Source organism: Chaetodon trifascialis, chromosome 7 (genome assembly GCF_039877785.1).
Source record: "Chaetodon trifascialis isolate fChaTrf1 chromosome 7, fChaTrf1.hap1, whole genome shotgun sequence".
Taxonomy (NCBI): domain Eukaryota; kingdom Metazoa; phylum Chordata; class Actinopteri; order Chaetodontiformes; family Chaetodontidae; genus Chaetodon; species Chaetodon trifascialis.
Genome location: NC_092062.1, coordinates 15,769,911 through 15,791,307, shown reverse-complemented (window position 1 = coordinate 15,791,307; position 21,397 = coordinate 15,769,911). Strand labels below are relative to the sequence as shown.

General features: G+C 41.4%; 1 protein-coding gene across 4 annotated transcripts in view; it reads left to right on the top strand.

Moving 5' to 3' along the window:
* ptprub (protein tyrosine phosphatase receptor type Ub) overlaps positions 1 to 21,397 on the top strand; it is a 156,250-nt gene that overhangs the window by 46,325 nt on the left and 88,528 nt on the right. The gene's annotated exons all lie outside the window — the stretch shown is intronic.

Below are 21,397 nucleotides of genomic sequence, written 5' to 3'. Positions count from 1 at the left end.
TTACTTGTACCAATGTGGCAGACAAATCAGAAAAGTGTGCTAAACAGCCTTTATAAATGTCCAGTGTCCATTATGCATCAGCTTTAATGAAGCACTCACCCCAGTTTTGTCTGCTTCCTGCTAACCCCAAGGATAATTTTATGTTAACCAGCCTCACAGGACTAATGGAAACCAGCATTTTCCTGCCATCATCCTCTCCACTGGTGGCTGCCAGAGGGAGATGGCATGCATAGTTTATAAGGTGCTCCTCCATCTCTGCATTAACAAATACCTACAGGGATCTGACAAAGAGAAGAGTGCTGTTTCAGCTTCTCAGCAGAAATATCAGTGGCAGCAGTTGGCTCTTTGCTGAAGTACTTCTACTGTGGAATTGTGCAGTATGATTAAGGAACAGACCCCCTTGAGTATAACCAATCAGTCTATCATATGGTAATGAGAATTTGACCAACCCATGACAAAAACATGCATTTCATTGTTCGCTGTACATGAGAGGGAGAGAAATAACTTGCAAGTTAAATGGCAGCAACATTATTATGAGCTTGGAAGAAAGGTTTGACATCATTTCAGAGCAGAAGAGGCAGTTAATGTGGCAGATATAAAGACAGATTAGCCAAGAGGAACATATGTAAAGATGACAAGATAGGATACAATTAGATCCTGCAGATCATTTAAAAATAAAATCATTGCAGGCCTCGGGGGAGTACTCCATCCTTTTGGAAAATCTTGACTGGAGTAGTCTCTGGTCATCCCTTCCTGCACGGATAAATGGTGCCATTTTTAAAAGCTGCGTGCTTGTGATTTTTATTTCTAGGATTAGAATAATTTCCTGTCCGCAGGCATCTATCTAAATAGAGTTCTGAACTTGATAAATCCCAAATTTATCCTAAACCCCACCTCGCTCACCTCCACATCATCAGCATTCAAGTGAGTCTGCCTGCCTGCAGTCACCAACCAATTCACGGCAGGCAATGGGATAATTAATACTTTTCCCTTTGGGTTTAATTAAAACCTACTGCCATGGCATTTAAAGTGAGCCTTCAGTGGAACAGACTAGCACAGGTGGAGGCAGCTACTGTAATCTGCACATGACAAGATGGCATGAGAAGCTCCGAGAATCAACTCTTGATCGATCAGCTCTGAGAATCAGGAGACAAATTCATCTTAATTCATTATCTGCTCATCCTTCAGCCCCGCACTAGACACAGTGTATAACTCATGTTCTTCATCTGATTGGTGCCATCTTATAGTGACAGCAGTGTTCCTTCGTTAGTTACACCATGACATTTTCAGTGTGTTACTTCAGGTGGTTAACCTTACTGCAGATGCTGGTACAGGAAATTTGTTTTCTCTTTTTTCCCCCCTTCTCTCTGACTTAATCTCCCACCTTGACTTCTAGCCATGTATCACATGAGGCAGCCAAGGTGGGGGGATAACAAGAGTTTATGAGATAAGGCTATTTACATTGGACCAGTATTAACTTTGTGGGCCTGAGAAACTGGTGTCGAGGGAAGATTAGTAAACACAGCTGAGATAGCAGCAGCTTGTGGCTCCCAGGAGAAATTAGAGACTACCGTTCCCATGAAAGAGAAAATAGTCTTGAAAAAAAGAAGATAGAATACAGGGCGATCTTAATAAGAATGGCCCATTTTTATCTCCTTTATTATGAATTAGATCGGAGATGTCTGGTTGCTATTGATAATCTTGAATTCTCTTGCTGTTTTAATGAACACGTCAGGCTTGCGGGAGGATGACCTTGTAAAGAAGAATGTGTGTGCGTGTCAAGTGTGGCTCATTTTTCTGAAAGGCAATTCATCAGCATGAAAAGTTATGCGTCTACTACAATATCCATTATAGTGTATGGGTGATGGTGGCCTTAAGGAAAAAAAATCAATCAAAGACTTGACAAGCTTAAAAACAGCCTATGACAATGTGTCTTACTTTCTTTGTTCACCTCGTTATGTGTTGTAGTACGTATCCACGATGAAGAATTACAGCAGAACTCTTTCAGGTCTCAGACATCATCTGTTTACTGTTTGTTTTGTTGTCTCGCCCGCAGTGGGTTAGATGCTGTGTGTTTGCATCCTAAATGTTGTTTATGAGCTGGTTCAGATATTTTGTATTACTTGCTTTTGGTGATATACATGAAGTTTGCCTGGAGTCACTAACATTCCCAAACAAGTACACAAATCTACATTGGAATTTACTTGACGTGCCAGATAGTTTGAAGTCATCCTTGGAACTGTTTGGAAAAGGGCAGACACTTTCAAAAGATACTCGGCAGGTTATTCGATGAACCATCTGTCTAACACCATCTATCATCATTCAGATCGCCAAACCATATGATGTTGTAGGATGCTGTAGAAGACTGGTGGTCGGTGTTCACATAATATTCAGACAATGTTGATGAGTTAATGAACGAAATGTGCAGCTATGAGTCTTAAGAGACAATGCTATTCCCGCTAAGGTTGTCAAGATTTTCCCTAACATCAAACCACGGGCCTCTTTACAGCTCCAAAGGGTCTGATTTGTAAAAGGAAAAATCACTTTAATGAGAGTAATGTTACTGAAGTTACTCAGAGGAGAACAGGTCAGAAATTAAACTCAGGTACAGAGATGAAAATGAAGCTTAGCTTGGAAATAAAAATTCAAAGAAAGTCTGGAATGATATGAAATATATGACTGGTATAATGATAAAGGCAGTAGAAAGATCGCTCTGGCATGATTTAATTGAGAATATTGGCTGATGAGTTAAAAAAAACCTTTGCTGAACAGCAGTGTAGCATCTTTATGTTATCTACTCAGCAACAGACAGGGATGCAAACTTGTCACCTCTTGAAGAAATTCGCCATTTTTACTCAAAATAAGTCATCCACGTGAATTGTGCACATCTACATCTCATCCAAGTCGTCTGCAAGTAAGCATGACATATTTTCTGTCATGTCCTGAATCTACTTCACTGATATTTTTCCCTAGGATGGCGAAGGCATGACTCGTCCTACTCTTCCACTGATTGATCTCTTCATATTTAAACCTAACCAACCCAACCAGTGAAGGCAACAAGTACTAGCCAATCAGACGCAGAGTAGGGCAGGTCATTACTTCATTGGACAGTAGAGCAGAGAGTTAGACAGTGAATCAGGTGATGTAAAAGACAACATTCATTCAATTCATTTTTAAAACTGGATTGGTTGGCTGGACACTGGACACTGAATTGGAACTGGGATCCCGCGGGTCCCACAGGACCCAACACAAATCTTTTGGGTTTAAACTTGGCTGCAGGCAAAAGCTAGCGGTAATGGTCAGATACCCAACGGCAGTGGACAGGGCTCTATACAGGACTGCTGGACTGATGGGTGCCAGTGTGAGAGGGTAAACAGCTCTTTTTCCAATCAGCTGCACTCGTCCGCTGGTTCTCCTCAAAGCTGCTGTCTCTCTGTCTCTCTCCGCTGCTCTACATCTTACACACTAACAACTGTCACAGCAACCAAACAGACGCATTGTCAGATTTGCAAATCATGGGCTTGTGGTCGATGACTTGTATCCTGGTGTGACGAGTCCTTCATCCAATTAAATGTGTCAAAAACGGAAGACATGATAATCATCTTTAGGAAGTCTTCTCTGCTTCCTGTACTTACCACCATCAAAGGTGCTGGCACTGAGTTGATGCTTTGCTATAAATACTTGGGTACATTTTGTGATTAGCAGTTTTTTTTAATCTCATACTGCTTCCACAACAACAATGATCCAACATGTGTTTTTTTTCTCAAGGAAGATGTGTTATTGTAATATCTCTGTGATGATGACTCTGTTATAGAAGTTTTATTGAGTCAGTTTTAATGTTCTGTATTGTTGAGTCAGGCCCAGCTTACAGCTAAATGACAAGCAGGTGTTTAGAAAGAAGAAAGAGAGTCCTCCAGTCTTTGTGCCGATGAGCGGGCCCGGGGGAGACAGGTCCGAGAGACAACCCAACCCATTCAACGAAAACTGGTGGGGAGACCAGTGCTTATATACAGTGGCAGGTGATGAGGCTTGATTGAATGATGTAGGTCAGGTGTGCTCTGGAGAGGGAGAAGCTGGGCCAGACCTGTCAGCCACGCCCTGCAGTTAAAAACATACACACACAAGACAGACAGGCGACATGAGGCAGAAGGAGAGGGAAACACAGGAGCACACAAAAAGGGAGGAACCCGCAGATCCCGACAGAATGTCCTGTTTGTTGTTGTCCATCATTAAGGTGTTTTGTGTGTTTCTGTATCATCCTTACTGCAATCCAGTTTCCAGGGGACGATTGACTTTGCTTCTGGGCATTCCTCTTTGCATTCTCAATGTGAAGAACAGTGAAGATTAAGCAAATTGAAAAATGACAGCCTTGTGTAAGATTAATTCAGTTTTCACACATTAAGAAACAACAACAGAGAGTTGCTTCTGTCTTACTCTTGTCTGACTGAATGGATCCAAAGGAGACATGCAGCGGTGGAAAAGGAGATTGACAACTCCAGAGCAGGTGTCTACAACTTAGTGGCAATCTGCTGAGGAATCTGCAAGTGGAAAGTGCTATCTAGAACCTGCTTTGGACTTAGGAGCTGTGGCTGAAGAACCATTTCTAGACCCTTCTTCCTGGTGAAAGTACATCTGTGGTCCCTGAGTACTTAAAATGGCCACATGAAAAGTTCCTGTGGTTGAAAGGGGCTATTAGAAGCATAATAAAACACCACCTGAAGTGTAGCTAATTGACCAAAGTGGCTACGCTGATGAAGTAAAATACTTCAATTCATTAACTCTTTAAATATCTCAACCTAATCATCTGTCTGCACTGTAACATTGGAAGACTCACAATGAACTTTTTTCTTTTTTTTTTAAATAGAAAAGTCAATGTAGCAGAACCAGAGATATCATCCTTTTATTCTTATTCCACAAGTTCTAAAAACATTACCCAGAATGCAACTGTATACAGTTCAGTCAGAGATTTGGGTGTAGCCACTAGTAGAAGCTACTTTAGCCCCGAGCTGCTAGCCTCGAGCAGTGATGAGAAGTGGGCAACAGAGGTTTGGAAAGCTCATTTCTTTCTGACTCCACACTCCCAGAATTTCTTCATTCTCAAAGTTGTTGTCTTCAGCCCCAACTGACATCATCAAGTGACATCACTTGAGGCAATTTTTCAGACTTTGTGCAGCTCCCTCTGGAGCAACAAAAGGCTTTAGACAACTTTTTTCGCAAAAGCACACCAAAGTCCTAAAACCACTTTGATGTATAACATTGGTACACTTTCCCAATTGCAGTGATTTGTATGTAAGAATGACTCCAAGGTGGTCATTCTTGTTGAAGTGCCACTGAGCACACAAACCTCGCTCAGTTGTCCACCTCAGCAGCCTTACAGTGTCTGTTGGATGTGCAGAGATTGGGGCTTTAGTTTCCAGCTGAGTCATACAGAAATTCTTTGATAGTGCTAAAATAGAGTGTTGAAATATGCTACTGCTTTTTTCCCTCCCCATGTGTTGCATGCTAATCTTGCAAGTCCCCCGCTCCCCCTCTCTTTTTTTGTAAATGTCTCCTGTGCTGTCCAGTGGCACACAAACAGTGAAGGTAACTTTTAAAAATAGTTTCTGCTGCAGGCTAGAATCCAGCTCCATCTGTGTATTTGTACATCACATTGGAGCAACCTACAAAGTTAATTGATTGGTTGTTTTATTAGCTGCTAGCACAGTAGATCCCTGAGTAAAAGCTCACAGTCATTCTGAATGGACTCACGTCTCATGAAGACTTATATGAAGGATGGCTTTCAGCATTGTCTTGAGGTTAGAGCCTGGTCAATGGCACATACTGTAGCAGCAGCCTGATCGTAATAACCTTAACAGAGGTAATTCATACAGTAAGACACACAGACAGTCCACTATCTGTATCTCCAGCACCAGTCGACGATGCAGCACAATGTCATATCTCCTGGCTTTTACTATCTGTCACCTCTCACCCCTGGCTGGCCCCAGACGCATGCCATAGACCAGCTGCACAAGAGTGTGCGTGTGTCATTGACAATGACCCGAGATTCATCCCTGTCTGTGAAAGGATGAGGCACAGTGAGGAGACAGATACATATGCTGTAGGAGACATGTTGTTATCAGAGCTGACCAGCCATCTTCACTGGTTTAATACCTTATTACACTGCCCTCCTCCACCTTTTCCTGCTGGCGGTCTACATTCACCATATATTTATATTATATATCATCCCATTTTAAAGGTCTCCATTTATTGTAGATTCAAAATGCAGTCAGTTTTGCTCTTATAAATGCATTTTTAGACAGATAATATACTTAATAGCTTGTAAATGTGCTGCTTGACTGGTAGGGGAAAATAATTTTTTATAGATATTCTGCAGATACTTTATTTTATTCTTGGAGAAGGGAAGTGCTGTTTAATAAAGTCTTTTTGTATTGCATTTAACAACATAAATTGACTTGCAAAAAATGGTAGCAGCACCATGGCTTATAGATATTCGCCTATTGGTATACATCAAATTTTAATGGTTGGAACCTCTGCATATTATTTGAGGAAAATATCTAATTGCTATTTTATCTGACAAATTAAACTACAGGCCTGTATTTGTGATTTATTTAGTTTACATCTAGATATGTACCAAGAACAATCAGGGGTCAGGGATACGTCAGCTTATGGTCCAGTTTTCTATAGAAACACTGACAAATTATTCAGATAATGTTTGAGCGATACTGGATGCTTGCCATTTACAGTATACTGACCCAATAATATTTAAATACAATCATTAGATTCAAAAGAGGCATTATATGTATTGATAATATGTGCATAGTTGTCCACTTATGGTAACAATGGTAAACGAAAATGAATCACCCATAATGATACAGCTGACTGCTCTGCACTGTAGCTGGTTAAGCTAATGTTACCGTTAGCGTCACAGACTGACAGTAACGGCTGCTTTACCCAGAATCCTACAGGTCTCATGTCAGAGCTTTGAAGGTTAAAACGATGACATGACACCTTTAAAAGTTTCACAGAGATTCCAAACACTCACCGCCAGCTGTCGAGCTAGCTGTTAGCTACGACCTGAGATAATCAACACAATCATTGATGTGAAACACTTACCAATAAAAGACGAAACAATCTTTAATCAGAATGTAGAGACCACAAAAGGCAGAAAGATGGAAACCAGCCTGAACACAGTTGCTTCAGCGACTCACAGCATCAACATTAATTAGCTACAGTACAGCACAGTGAATCTATTGCCGACAGCTATCATTATAACCAGTCGAAAACGTCACTTGCTTAACAACATTAATTATGTGCGTTATAGTTAAAATTGCACAACTCTTTTAGTTTTTAAAGTTGCACTCTATCAAATTACAATTTAGATATTAAAAGGGTAAGCGGCTCGGCCCCACATCATTTCTGTGTCATAGCATGTCACAGGATGGCTGCCAGAGCCATCCTCCCTCAGCTGTTTGGAAAAAGAACACTTTCTCTCTAAAGTGATGAAGAACATTCCCAGAAAAAAAAAAGAAGATTGAGCACCTGAAAGGGTGAGCAGATATATAGAGCTTGAAGTCACGGTTGAGTAAATCTTAATAAAAAGTCATGTAATGGCTTAAGCAGTGTATCAGCTATAGCGGGAAAGCTTGACTTCAAGGCTAAAACTGCGCGATGATGAATGGTCTGTTATTTATTTTCAGGGATGGTATTGCATCTGGTGCATGAGGTGAGGAGGAGCCTTTTAACATCTTCTTGATAAGTTTATCTATTATTTAGCTTGGGTTACGCAGGACAGTTGAAGAGAGCTGTGTCCGGTTATGAGCTCTTGATGAGTCTGCAGGGTTTTGTTCCAGCCAAACGTTCCACGAGCTGATTTCACTAATTAACACACCTTCAGCCACAGAGAGAGGAACTAATTAGTGAAATCGGCAGCTGTAGTATTTGGTGGGAATGAAAACCTGCAGAGTCCTCCATGGCTCAGTGCCGGACACCAGTGACTCACAGGGATAATTACTTACATCTCAGTACTTCAAGGCAAAGAAGATCATATTTATTGATCACCAATGTATTGTATAAATGCCTGAAAGCTCAGTCTCTCTTTAAAACATCTCAGAAATGCCCACCACCATGCAGAAGCTTTTAAAATCTAATAAATTGATTGAATTGTTATTCAGGGATGCAGCATCAGCTCCCTTTATGCTTTCTCAACAAGGTAAAGAGGAATCATTAATGAGAATGATAGACACATTAGGGAATGACTTCCAGAGCAGACGCTGAAGCCTGCAGTGTAACTGTCGTATAGTCTGCGACCAGTTCTTTTGTTCTCTGTGTTGTGCTCACCCACACACAGACACTCAGGTGATAGGTGGGTATGGTAATTCAGCCCCCTTTTGGCTGTAGTTTCTGTCTAATTAGTGTCGCTTTAGAGGGACAGCTAGAGGGCTTTTATATGTAAGGTTGCCAGTTTAACAACATAATTGAGGCTCAGGAAGCACACTCGGGATTGTAGCCAAATAGTCTTACCAGGTGAAACACCTTAACCCAGGTGAGATGAAGTGGCTGGTCACTTGAAGCATAATGCTTCAGCTCATGAAAAAGGCCATGTGGGTGACAGCTGTAATTACACTGGAGCATCTATGCTGCATAAATTGGGGATTTTGGACTTTGCTCACACATAATTGGCTCTATTTGACATTTACTAGTAGCTAGAGATTTATTGTTTATCTTGCTCTTTAAACAATGTAAGCTGTGAGGGAATGAATAACAAAGCAAGCTTTAGTGGGGGTTTATAACATTAGTGTGTGAGTAGCGTAGCTTTCCTCTAATTTTCTCTTGGGGAAAGAAGGGATTTTCTTAACACTTTTAATTCATTTGAACAATGACATTAATGTGTCTGTAGATTCGTCAAATTCACATTCCATAGTTTATTAAATCTTTCAAACCCCTTTGGATAAAACCGAACAAGAGTTTTCAGCTATGCTAGTGTCTCTGTAAGGTTGTACTTGGGCACAGTGGCGCTTTGAGCTAAACACTAATGGCAACACGCTAATGTGCTCACAAAGATAATGCTAACATGCTGAGGTGTAGCCGGTATAATCTTTACCCTCTTAGTTGTGTGTGAGCATACAAGTGTGTAAGCATACTAATATTAGCTAATTAGTATGAACCACTGAGGCTGATGGGAATGTCATTAGGTATTCATGGATTTCATCATAAACAACAGTGTTGGACAAAGTAAAATTTTGACCGGATGGTGGCGCTAGATGAAAGGTCAGGGGATCACCACAGTTATCACAATTCATCCTGAGGGGGACATGAATGAATGTTGAGACTTGTGAGGGTGTCATGGCAGCGAAAAGTCAGAGAATCAACAAAGTCAAAAGGATTCATCATCTGTGGACTATGATTATAAAATGAAATTTTATGCAGATCCATCCAATTATGCACCTTAACTTTCATTCTGTTTGCACTGGACACTTGAACTCTGGACATCTCATTTAAACTCATTCAAACACTTGACATTTAAACTTGCATTCTGTTGCATTGGACATTTTTACTTTTGATTCTGTTTGGATATTTTTACGTTTAATTCTGTTTACACTGGACATCTTTACTTTCAATTCTGTTTGCACTGGACATGTGGACATTTTTACTTTTTTTACTTTTAACTTTTAATTTTTTGCTTGTTGTGCTGATATTATGTATTGGATGCCTTCTACTTAAAATTTGTGGAATATGCTGGAAGTTGTGAATTTCCCTTGGGGATGAATAAAGTATCTATCTATCTATCTATCTATCTATCTATCTATCTATCTATCTATCTATCTATCTATCTATCTATCTATCTATCTATCTATCTATCTATCTATCTATCTATCCATCCATCCATCCATCCATCCATCCATCCATCCATCCATCCATCAAGTAGATGTAGAGATACATCACTGAATTAGTGAAAAGTATGACCTACCACTGGCTTGGCACTAGACATCCGAAGTTTCGTGGCACTCCATCCAGGAGTTGCTACATTAAACTAAAAACCAGAAATGTCAACCTTATGGTGGCAATAGAGGAAGTGTCTTGGGATCCCCACTGTATCCTCTGTGGACCATGAATATCTGGACCACATTTTCACCAATCCATCCAGCAGCGTTGAGATATTTCATTCTGGACAAAGGTGGCGGCCCAAATGACTGACAGACCAACGTCCACGAAGCCACAGTATGATTGTCAACTTATCAGCGAGATCATGTTTTTTTATTATTACTGACAAACTGACATAAAATCCATTTAGATGCACGCAGAAGATCCAATCACAAAATTTGTGTGTTCACTTCTAAACTGTCACCATTATGAACTATTAATAGTCCATAATTTATTAATTATTTCCTATAGTTCTTTTTAAAACATACATTTATTGATATTTTAATTTAGATACAAAGTGTACATAAACATACAATATGAACTATAACAACCCCACCCCAACCCACCCACCAAGCATCTCATCAATCAAAGTTTAGAGAAAGAAAGAGAAAGAAAACCAAATGAAAAATAAAAAAGTAAGAGTATATAGAATTACAGAATTAAATACATAGTGCAATGCTATTAAAATGTATACAGACGACAGAGCGACACTACCCAGAGGACAATAGAGCCAGTGTAGAGCAAAGCATACAAGTACTATTGCAATATGCCTAATAGCAGGTTGTTTATGGCATAAGAAAGTAATCAATTATACAAATGAACATGGAGTGCCTATGCTATGAGTGCTTACGGGACATGTTAGGAGGGAGTTTCAGGATCAAGGGTATATTGCAGCTCTGTTTCTTCAGGCCCCAGATTTCATAAATTTCACCAAGCCTATGTTTAAGACTACAAATCAGCTTCTCTAAAGCCAGACATGATGATAATTCTTTAAGCCAGTGACTAATAGGGGAGCATGACATATTTTTCCAATACATGGCAATGAGACGCTTTGAATGGACAAGGCAAAGATTATTTCTTATAGCTTCTCTTATGTGTAGAGCTAATATTGATCTGCTCACTCAGTGCAAGTCAGAGTTTTGGTCATAGGGATGTGAACAAAACTGTCCAGACTCTTCACTCAATCCAATTTAGCTTTTTTCTTAGTATGCAAAAGATTAGCAGAGTTAAAGCATCTTTGCGAATCAAATGTGAACGCTTGAATTGACTTTAAAGAAATCTCTACTCCTGCCTGCTGGCTTTGAATGTGTTCCTCAAATATTTGAAGTTTTCTTTCTTCCTCTGATACGCTCCTCTTTTCTGCTAATCACACATTCCCTCTTTGGTGATGGTGAGATTGGAATAGGCTTTGTATGTGTGTCTGGTGTGGATAGTTTTAGTATGTGGACTTGGATATTTCTCAACCTCTGAGCACTCCACTACTCCTCTGTGCCTACACTCTCTCTGAATTTCCACAGATCACAGGCTTGTGGGCCTTGGCAAGTTGTGTGAAACCAGAACAGATAGATTCCAAGTGTTTCTTAAAATTCTGTTTGTATATAGGCCCGCATTTAGCTCTCTCAATACACATGAATTAGAAATGGTGGAGAAAATGTTCAGAAAAGTGAAAGTTCTGCGCCCATATTCGCAACGACTCATTCATGAGCTATTCTGGGCTACATTCGTTTTGGTGGAGGGAAAGGCGTCTCTGATCTTTTGTGAGCACTTGAACACAGAGCGATGAGATGTCAGAACAAGATGTATGCAGATTTGTTACTTTGATAATGTTTCATTAATTTAAAAAATGTTCATATTTTTGACAGCGATCATGGCTCATTTTCGCTCAAAGCGGAGCAGTTTAGGATGGTAGCCCCAGTCTTCTTTCTTTTTATACTATCAACCTCTTTGGCAATTTGTCATGAACCAAACAGCTGAGAGTAAAGATGTGCATTGATTGATTGCTGCTTTATGTTGAAAGCAGTTTTTCCCACAAACATCAGCAATCCTTGACCATGAGGTATCTCATTTCCTTTACATGCGTCATGCCAAGGAAGTGAGCTGCACTGTTCTTTTACAGTTTTCAGGTGAACAATATGACAAGCATACACTGAGGAGGTTGTTTTTGGGCTTCTTCAAGGTCATCTGTTGGTTTCGTGTTGCTTAACACAATGAGGAGAGCAGATTTATGATACTGTTAATGTTGTTGGTCGTTGTGATGTGTTGCAATCTGTTTCTATAGTATGTTGTGAGTTACTTCCATTTTATCGCTCTGTGCAGCACGTTGGAATTGAGATTGTGGCGCAGAGATAAATGCTAACCTTTAAACATAAAACAAATATTTTTTTACATGTTGTTCTACAGTTAAAGATTAGCCACAGGGTGCTTACCAGTAATTAAAGGTTTAGTAAGCAAAAATGGCAACATTGTACCGACTAATTAGTTAATATGCACAGCAGAATAGGCAGCTGCCATGGTTTAGTACTGAATTATGTTCATATTGGACGATTTCGCTGTTCGCATACATGCAAAAATAATGTTGACTTTTTTTTAATATTTAGCCATGTTTATGATCTATCTCTAACTGTAAAGAAGTGGCTTTATTTGCAAAATAAGAACCATAATTGTTTCCTCGAAACCAATAAAAATAAATACATTTTTATTATAACATAATTATATTTTGGATTTTGCAGAATAGCTGATTGTCAACATTTTTAGCAGGCTGCTGTTGCTAATTAAAAATCGGCTGCTTCAGCACTGGTTTAGTGCACATAACCTGACTTTGCTGACAGTGATGACCTGGCACAATTAACAAAGTGGAAACACCCATATGGTGCAGAAAGAAAGCAGAGGAAGGCGTATAAAGACATGTAAGACATAGCAGAGCATGTCAGCTGCAAGAGTGGTGAGGCGCTACCCACCCATGTGGAAGCTTTATTAGCAGATATGGTGGGCCTCCACAGAAACATCTGCTCAGAACAGTGTGAATGGTAATGTCACCTATGTCAAGGTGCATGTGCATGCAGCTTTTCATTAATAAAAATGTGAATCAAAAACTTGATTGTCTTAAAATTCTAGACAGAGTCAGACCCTTATAACACTAAACTACTTTCTTTATGAGCTCAGAACATGACACTTATTATTACCAACTTGCTGACTCTCTATTTGAATGGCATTATTCTCCAGCACATTCCGTATTTTCATTGCAAGGTTGAGTGCTTTTATAAAGGGAAATAAAATGTAGTGTCTCCTGTGGGAGTGTGAAGTAACCAACATCTGCTTATAAATGCAGTGCCCTGTGCCCCTCAGGGACCCTAATTCATGCTTCTGGGGTCCCACTGGGAAAGCTGGTTGTGCTTTGAAGGATTCACAAAATGGCTTCAGCTCTGCAACAGCTCTTACAAAGCATGCATATAACCATGAACTCACATTTTAAATGTCACAACCGTAAAAGCACCTGATAAGAATTCTGTCTGATGTATGAAAACATTTAGAAGATTTGGTTTTAAAACACATCATTTCAGGTTTTAAGTCCTCTAAAAAGAAACTATCTGTTCCAGCCGTCACTGTGGGTGAGAAGGTGATGGATGCATCATTTAGGATTGAAACTGCAGTATGCGCTTTAAGTGTCCCACCATAATCTGGGTGAAAAGAGCTGGATAATGGCAAAGATAAACGTCCCTGCAAATGGCATGAGCAGAATTTGTATGCAGTCATTGATCCTCTGCTGCTAGACTTAATGATTTCAGTGTATTTTCTCTGCAGACGTAGTGGGTGGCAATACAGTTGCCAGGAGGGGTTCTGAGCGCAGTTTTTTTTTTTTTTTTTTTTAATCTCCATTTGTTGGAATAACATTGATTTGAGATGTATGGATCCTCTTGAGCTGGCATCTGGTTGGACACTCATGAAGTACCACGAGGGTCCTTCAGGGAATAAAGAGTGGGGACAAAACGTTTTTATTCTTCTTCTTCATGTTCTCTCTTAATCTCTCATCCAGTCCTGCCATTCTCATTCACACAATACCTCTCAGGTGCAATTTAATTCAGCAGTGTTACCATAATAACTCTTGTCGTGCACAACACTCTGTCAGTAATTGATATGTAGGCACTGCTTCTGGGTGGAGCCATTTGCATTAAATCGTGTTAACTGATATGATAATGAATGTGAAGGCCTGATGCAAGCAGAATTACTAACTGGAGATGGATGGCTATTTGAATTATACACAATAAGTAATATATTATATCAGGTCTCAGGGGTGCACTGCTGACTGCTGTCTGCATTTGCTGGCTGTCTTTTACTGGGATCGGCCCGGCTGCCTGGATATAAATAGTCTGCATCACATCTGGCATCTCCTTCTTTTTCTTCCTGCTATCCTCATTCTCCTTACTGTTCTTGATATGTGATGAGGAGCAGAAATATGTGCAAGTAGATGGCAGAAGTGACACCAAATAAAACACACTTTTAGACGTTTTAGGATGGTATATATTTGGCTTTAGGGCTGCACGGTGGCGCAGCAGGTAGTGCGCGTGCCTCACAGCAAGAAGGTTGCCGGTTCGATCCCCGGGTCAGGCGGGGCCTTTCTGTGTGAAGTTTGCATGTTCTTCCCGTGCATGCGTGGGTTCTCTCCGGGTACACCGGCTTCCTCCCACAGACCAAAAACATGCTCATTAGGTTAATTGGTGACTCTAAATTGTCCGTAGGTGTGAGTGCGAGTGTGAATGTTTGTTTGTCCTTGTATGTGGTCCTGCAATCGGCTGGCGACCGGTTCAGGGTGTACCCCGCCTCTCGCCCATTGTAGCTGGGATAGGCTCCAGTCCTCCACAACCCCGAAAGGGATAGGCGGTATAGATAATGGATGGATGGATATATTTGGCTTTATTCTAATAGAAGTATTTGAAAGTGATGCCAAACTGGTGACAAAATGTCTGTCAGGTCTCTTATGTGCCAGTCTGTTTAGTATGCTGTCCATCTCTGTGCTTTTAACCAGACTGCCGACAATTAGCTTCTCAAGCTTCACCAAACTTTATTATTCTCCATTAACGCACATGAAAGGCAGAAAGTTATTACTTTATGAAAGGCTTGGCTGAAGAAGGGGTAAAAACAAAGATGAATTAGCTGCGGTTAAGACACAGACTTTTTAAAATTTAGATAAATCTTTTCTTTCCAACATCGTCACTCTTAAATCATAAGTATTCCAACAGTTGATTCAGCAGCGTCTGAAATGAGAGATATTCGTTTTGTGGAGTGCCTCGTGTTCTTTTATTGCATCTGTAAGATTACTACATTCGATTCCTCTTTCAGACTCCCAGTCATTACTGTTTTTACTGCCTCCATCAAATCTTTTCAGTACCTCCTACCTTCAGAAATATTGACTGCAATTATAGAGTGTGAATGGCATAAAACAGCGACAGTCTTTTGCGATCATGATCAAAATGTGGCTGTAGATGCCTTCGCTAGCCACAGCATGAAGTCTCGCAATTGGTCTGGAAAAAAAAAGTCTGAATATTTGAAGCACAAAAAAAACAAAACAAACAAAAAACATCAGAGAAACAGGCGAGGTAGCTCAGTCGCGGTCCCTCTGCTTTCTCTGTGTTGTTTGTAATCGCAGAGAAGAGCATTTCCCTCTGAGGAACACTCCCAGGTTGTTACAGCTAATGACTGCTGGGGGTTCTCCACGAGGAGCTGTCTGACAGCATTTGCTCAGATATTAATATCAGATGATGGGAACAGTGGCACGCGCTGTAAATTCGTGCTACACAAATGCAACGCACGCATGAATAAACTTGGCATGGGCACTCGGATGCACACCATAATGCACTCATACAGTTTGCTGACTTATGTTTTGCATATACAGTAATTGATTTGCGTAAGGACACGTGAGGCCGCCGTCTCTGCGAATCAGCCGCTTTTCTTCCGTGTCAGTGCAAATAATTGTGAAATGCCATAAAGTGAAAACTGGAAGCTCTGCATCAGTTTTATTGTGACAGTACAATTATGAAGTTCCAGCTCCCACTGCTATGTGGGCTGCTTCCTTGTCACCTTGCTAAGGGCCATGCTCTCTAAAGGGAGCAATAGAAAAAGCCATAATCATAACTTCAGTGGAAACTCATATTCTTTTATACGCTTTGCTTGTAATGTTTTTCATCGCAGAGAAAACAGGGAATTTCAGAATCCAACTTGTGGGAAACGTAACGTTTCAAAGTCTTTCTCGTGAACATGATTCCTGCAGGGAGGGGAAGCTGCTGCTCTCATCTTCTGATGTGTTCTCTTTGAGGTGGCAGGGACAGTCTGTGATACTCAGCTGGATGCCCCCTACACGGCTGCAAAACGCTCCCACAGACAGCTGCAGGATTTGCACATCGCTTAACCTAATTTATTTGAGGCCTCTTTGGGAGCAGAGGAGTCGTCCCTGCCCAGGATCACATGCACCGATTTTTACACACACACACACACACACACACACACACACACACACACACACACACACACACACACACACACACACACACACAAACAGACTCACACATATTTTCCATTTCCAGTCTCAGGCTGTCCTCAGACTGCACATTTCCACCTGCATCTCTGCCTTTCCAAAGCTTATCTCTCACTCATTTGCTCACTCTCTGCTCCCTTTTTTTTCTTCAAAATTTTCCATCCCTGCCTGACTCTGAGTTTTATTTCACACCTAGCTGTGGCATGATACTGAGAATGCGATGACATGGTATTTCTGTTCTGAGCTCTGGTTGGTGCATTATAAATGCCTACTGGCACTGACACGCTGCAACAGACCTCAAGTGCAAGACTACGATCTCAGCTGCAATTCTCCAGAGGAGGTAAGCTGTCTGTGGCAGGGCGGGAGAAGCCGAACAGCAGCTACTGTTATCCCAACCTGCGTTCATCGCTGTAGGCATGTATGCCTCTGGGTGCGAGGGTGCCGTTTTTTATTTACTCAAATGTCAGTCTCAAGGCAACGTGTACCTGCTCAGTTGAACTCCTGGCACTCTGCAGTCAGACAATCCCTCACTCCACTTGAAGTTACTGTCTGTCCTCATAATTCTGTCCTCTCTTACCCTGTCAAAAAAGTTCCTCAAAAAACACACAAAGCCAAACTCGCTGCAGAATACAGCCAATTAGAGACTAATCTAATGATGCACAACAATTTCCGCAATGCACTGGCCTATCTTTTTTAATTGAATTAGGAGAGGAGCAAAACAAAGCAGATATTCCCTCCACATCTCTGGGAGCCTGATTACAGAGAGCGCAGACTGTTAAAAATTCCAGAGGCTGGGTCAGAGTCGTGCTATTTCCTGCTACGATTAGAGGACCAGATAACCAAGATTTATTAGCCAAACATCCCGACAATTAATTAGGAAGCGGGGCTAGACTAATCTTGTTTCCACGGGCTTTAGCGGGTCGAACATCCTTACACTACCAAGAGGAGCAAAGGAACACTTCAAAGACGAGGCGAATAAGGAAAGGCTTAAATCAGCTCCCACACATAAGCGTGTGTGTTGGTACAGTATGATTACTGTGTCTAGCGCCTGTGTTTGCGAGTGCATGCGTGTGAGTATGTGTATATACAGTGTGTGTTAGAATAATACCCCGCAGCAGATATTATTAGTGTATATATGTTTATATGGATGGACACACGCCTGGTTGTTTACAGTGGCAGGGTGCAGCTGTAAATCCCCCCTCTGACGTCTTAAGCGTGAAGGTTTAGCCCACTCCCAGTTCAAAGGCTTGTCTCTAATGCTGCTGGCTTTGGGGCTCGTTCTTTTTTTTCCCTCCCCCTGCGGCTCTGCTCAGCCTCATCTCGTGGAGACCTCGCACCCTGGGAGGCTTGGCAGGTCGCAGCACCACACAGAAACATACAGTCTGCTCTCTTTGTTCTGGGCACGCTTGGCATTTGGTTTCATAAGACCTCCGGCTCTATAAACGCAACACACACCAGTAAGCAGATGGCTGAGAAGCTTTGTTTTGGTCATTAGTAAGCCATCTACTTTGGGACTGGTGCTATTTTTTATTGCAAAATTGAGAAAAAAGCTATAGCACAATTCAACAGAGGGATCACTGATTGGGCTGAAAATCAGACAGAACCTGTGGTCGAATCATAGCAGAGAGAAGTTTAACTGAGGGATGCTTGCAAGGGTGTGTTATTCTATAGTCACAGCTTATTATGCATTGAGTGGAAGTAAAGTGATACCTGAGCATATGGTGCTAAACCCTTGAGGAAACATGAATCTGCTGTTGTAATGACCCACAAAAGTTGATGAGCAAATCATAGGCGTGTGTGCCAAATCTCTGCCTCACTCCACTCAAAATACACACATAAGCTTTCAGAAAACTTGTGTCTACATGACATAAGTGGCCACATCCTCAGCTCTGTCCCTGTCAGGTACAATAGTTGCAAAACGTACTAACAGATTGAACCATGCAGAATCGTTCTTCCTGCACTGTTTCTCTAAGTAAGATTACTCCTGTAGTGTTAGACTCTCTGTCACTGAGAGGCACGCAAGGAGTGAATTAATTATGCGTTTTGAATAAACAATTCAACTCCACTGTTCTCACATGACATTTCATATTTTAATTTCGTCTTTGTCTTGCACAACTAGGAAGTCTGGAGAATAGATTCATATTCATGAAAACATCTTAAAACAGTAAATGTCTACATGACATTTACGGAGTTGTACGCATATTTCCACATGATGTGATGGTGAAATACTGTATCTTAAAGCCACGATACATACACTCAGCATGAATGCACCGTGTGAAGTTTAGTCGAGGAAGGAAGTCTCCAGACGGGCTGAGTAAGTCTGAACAGGAAGTACAACTCTTTGATCCACGGTAGGCTGTGCTTATACTGTGCAGGTGTGCGTAAGGGTCGTGGTTTGGAAGGGAAGAAGCATCTGTGTTTGAACACTTACTTAAAAAAGCTTATGCATGCTCAGCAAACGTCCTCTGGATAAAAAGAGGTAATAAACAAACTCTTTGAGCACAAGGTAGATCTCTGCCCATGCACCTGTTCAGACCTGTGAAACTAAGGTCTTCATGGCTTAACAAAGTCATTCTGAGCACTATCTTGGCTGCATATACTGTAGAGTCAGCCGGTGGATCCTTCGGTCTCTGTCCATCTGGCTCTATTGTTGATTGCAGACAGACTGGCTGATGAGCGCAGCCTGGATGTAGAGGCAGAAATAGGGCCCAGAGCTCGCAGGAGCTCCCTTAGGCTGGGTCTTGGCAGGGCTTTTCAGAGCTGCTCTCTCACAAACCCTCTGAAAGCGAGCACAGCAGTCTCCATGGTTGCCTAATGGCCGTGCTGCTGCTCTTCAGAGTTTGGCAGTTGACAGTTTCTGATCCTTTTTAAGCAAGAGATAAAGCCCTGGCAGACAACGAGAAGTAGAGTCTGAGTTGTCCGGAGAGATTTAAAAACTAGGAGAGTTTTTTGGGGAAAAGGTTTTGTGTGCTGTGATTTATTGATTATTCTAAAGTGAGCTTTGTAAAAACTGCAGGGCCTCTCCAGAAATGCTAGAGATGGCTACACCGACATTCTGCAATTTTCTCACTTTGCAAAGTTTGCTTGCATGGAATTCCCTCATGGCTTGCTGACAACAGATCAGAATACTGACAATACAAGAGGGATGGGATACACAATGTTCAGATGTTTTCTGGTATCTATACAGGCCATTTACAAGGACACACTGTGTCATTAAAATGCAGGTTAAAGGAACAGTGTGTAGAATTTGGTGGCGTCTCAAGGTGAGGTTGCAGATTGCAGCCAGCTGAACACCCTCTGCCTCACTGCTCCCTCTCTAAATGTGTAGGAGAACCTACAGTAGCTGTGAAACTTGTGAAATCATGGAAGGTGTTCTCTAAAACCAGTGTTTGGTTTATGCATTCTGGGCTCCTGTAGAAACATGGCAGACTCGATGGAAGAGACCCGCTCCTCTGTAGATAGAAAGAGCTCTAAGGTAACGAAAACACAACTGTTCTTATGTCCAGGTGGCTATACACTAATGAAAACACACATTATGTTCAATTTCTGCCACATTCTGCCAATAAATTGCCCAGCATCTTACACACTGGTCCTTTAACGAGATAACTGTTTGTTTCACTGTGCAGTGAACATACAATATACCCAGTCCGAAAGACTGCTGGAGGACAGACATCCCAGTACTGGACCATGCCTAGCCCATCATCCGTGACCAGCACTAATTAATTCCCCCGAGGTGCACAGACAGAAAGTAACAGAGAATAAGACTGAAAAACAGAATTTAATCTTGGGAGAGGAATATTAAAAAAAACAAAAACTAGTAAAGTAAAGCAGAGAGGAAACAGATTACATGCAGCAAAGGGAGGAGAAAGCAAGAGAGTCATGAGGAATATTGAGTCCAGGTTTGTTTTCCCTGTGTCTCTTTTAATCACTCTCCATGTATTTAGTGTGCATAGTTGCGTACCTAAGGCAGTGTGTTGAAAACAAAGACTCGCTGAGTTCCTCGCTGTGCTGCTTTGCTGCCTTAGTGCATTTCTGTCTCTTTCTCCTTTTTTTCGGAAGGTTTTTCGTTCTCCCTCACAGTCTCGTTGTCAGGACAAGGATGTCACACCACAGACAGGCACCACAAAGAGAGCCAGCGAGGAAAAAAAAAAAAAAAAATCCACTCTCAGCCAGCAGAGGTAGTAATCGATGGGACGTTAAACAAAAACAGAGGAAGAAAGGCACACTTTCTGCCAAGCTGTGGAAGACAGAAGCCACTTTCATGGCGGGAAAAAAAAAGCCTCAGCTGGCTCTGCTTCTCTGTCGTGTACAGATGAGATCCTTCGGCAGTAGCGAGTAGCGATATGTGATATGAGAGCAAATGTAGCGTCTATTGTTTTAAACATGGTGGTTTAACTCGTCGTCACAGTTTGCATAGTACTCCGTTACACTGCCATCGAGATAGACAGCAGGTGTTTGTTTTCAAACAACAGTTATTTCTCATCAAGTGACAACCACAGTCACCGAGCAGTGCTTATGGCACTTTGCTGCATTTGCATAAAATATCTGGAGAATTCTGACTCCCTCTACTCCACTATTTGCATATGGAGGGTCATATTTTCCAGCTGGCTATCATTGGCTGGCGCTCACAGGCAGCAGCGTGGCTTCATTGGTTAATGCCGTCTGCTCATAATAAGACATCAACCCTTCGCATTTTCTGTGTGGAGTTTGGATGTTTTCACCCTCTGTTTTTTTGTGGGGGCAGATATTGACCTTATGAAGGTCAATTAACAGACATTTTGCCTCATCATGACAGGAAAAGCAAACGTGTAATTCATTACTGTTGATGGCTGTGTTCCATTTAGGTGACAAAGGCACAGGTATTGTCCGTGCTGTCTCTCTGTATATTGGAACATTTCAATGGGACAGAGGCACTGTTACAAACACTCGGGGGGTGATAGCTGAATG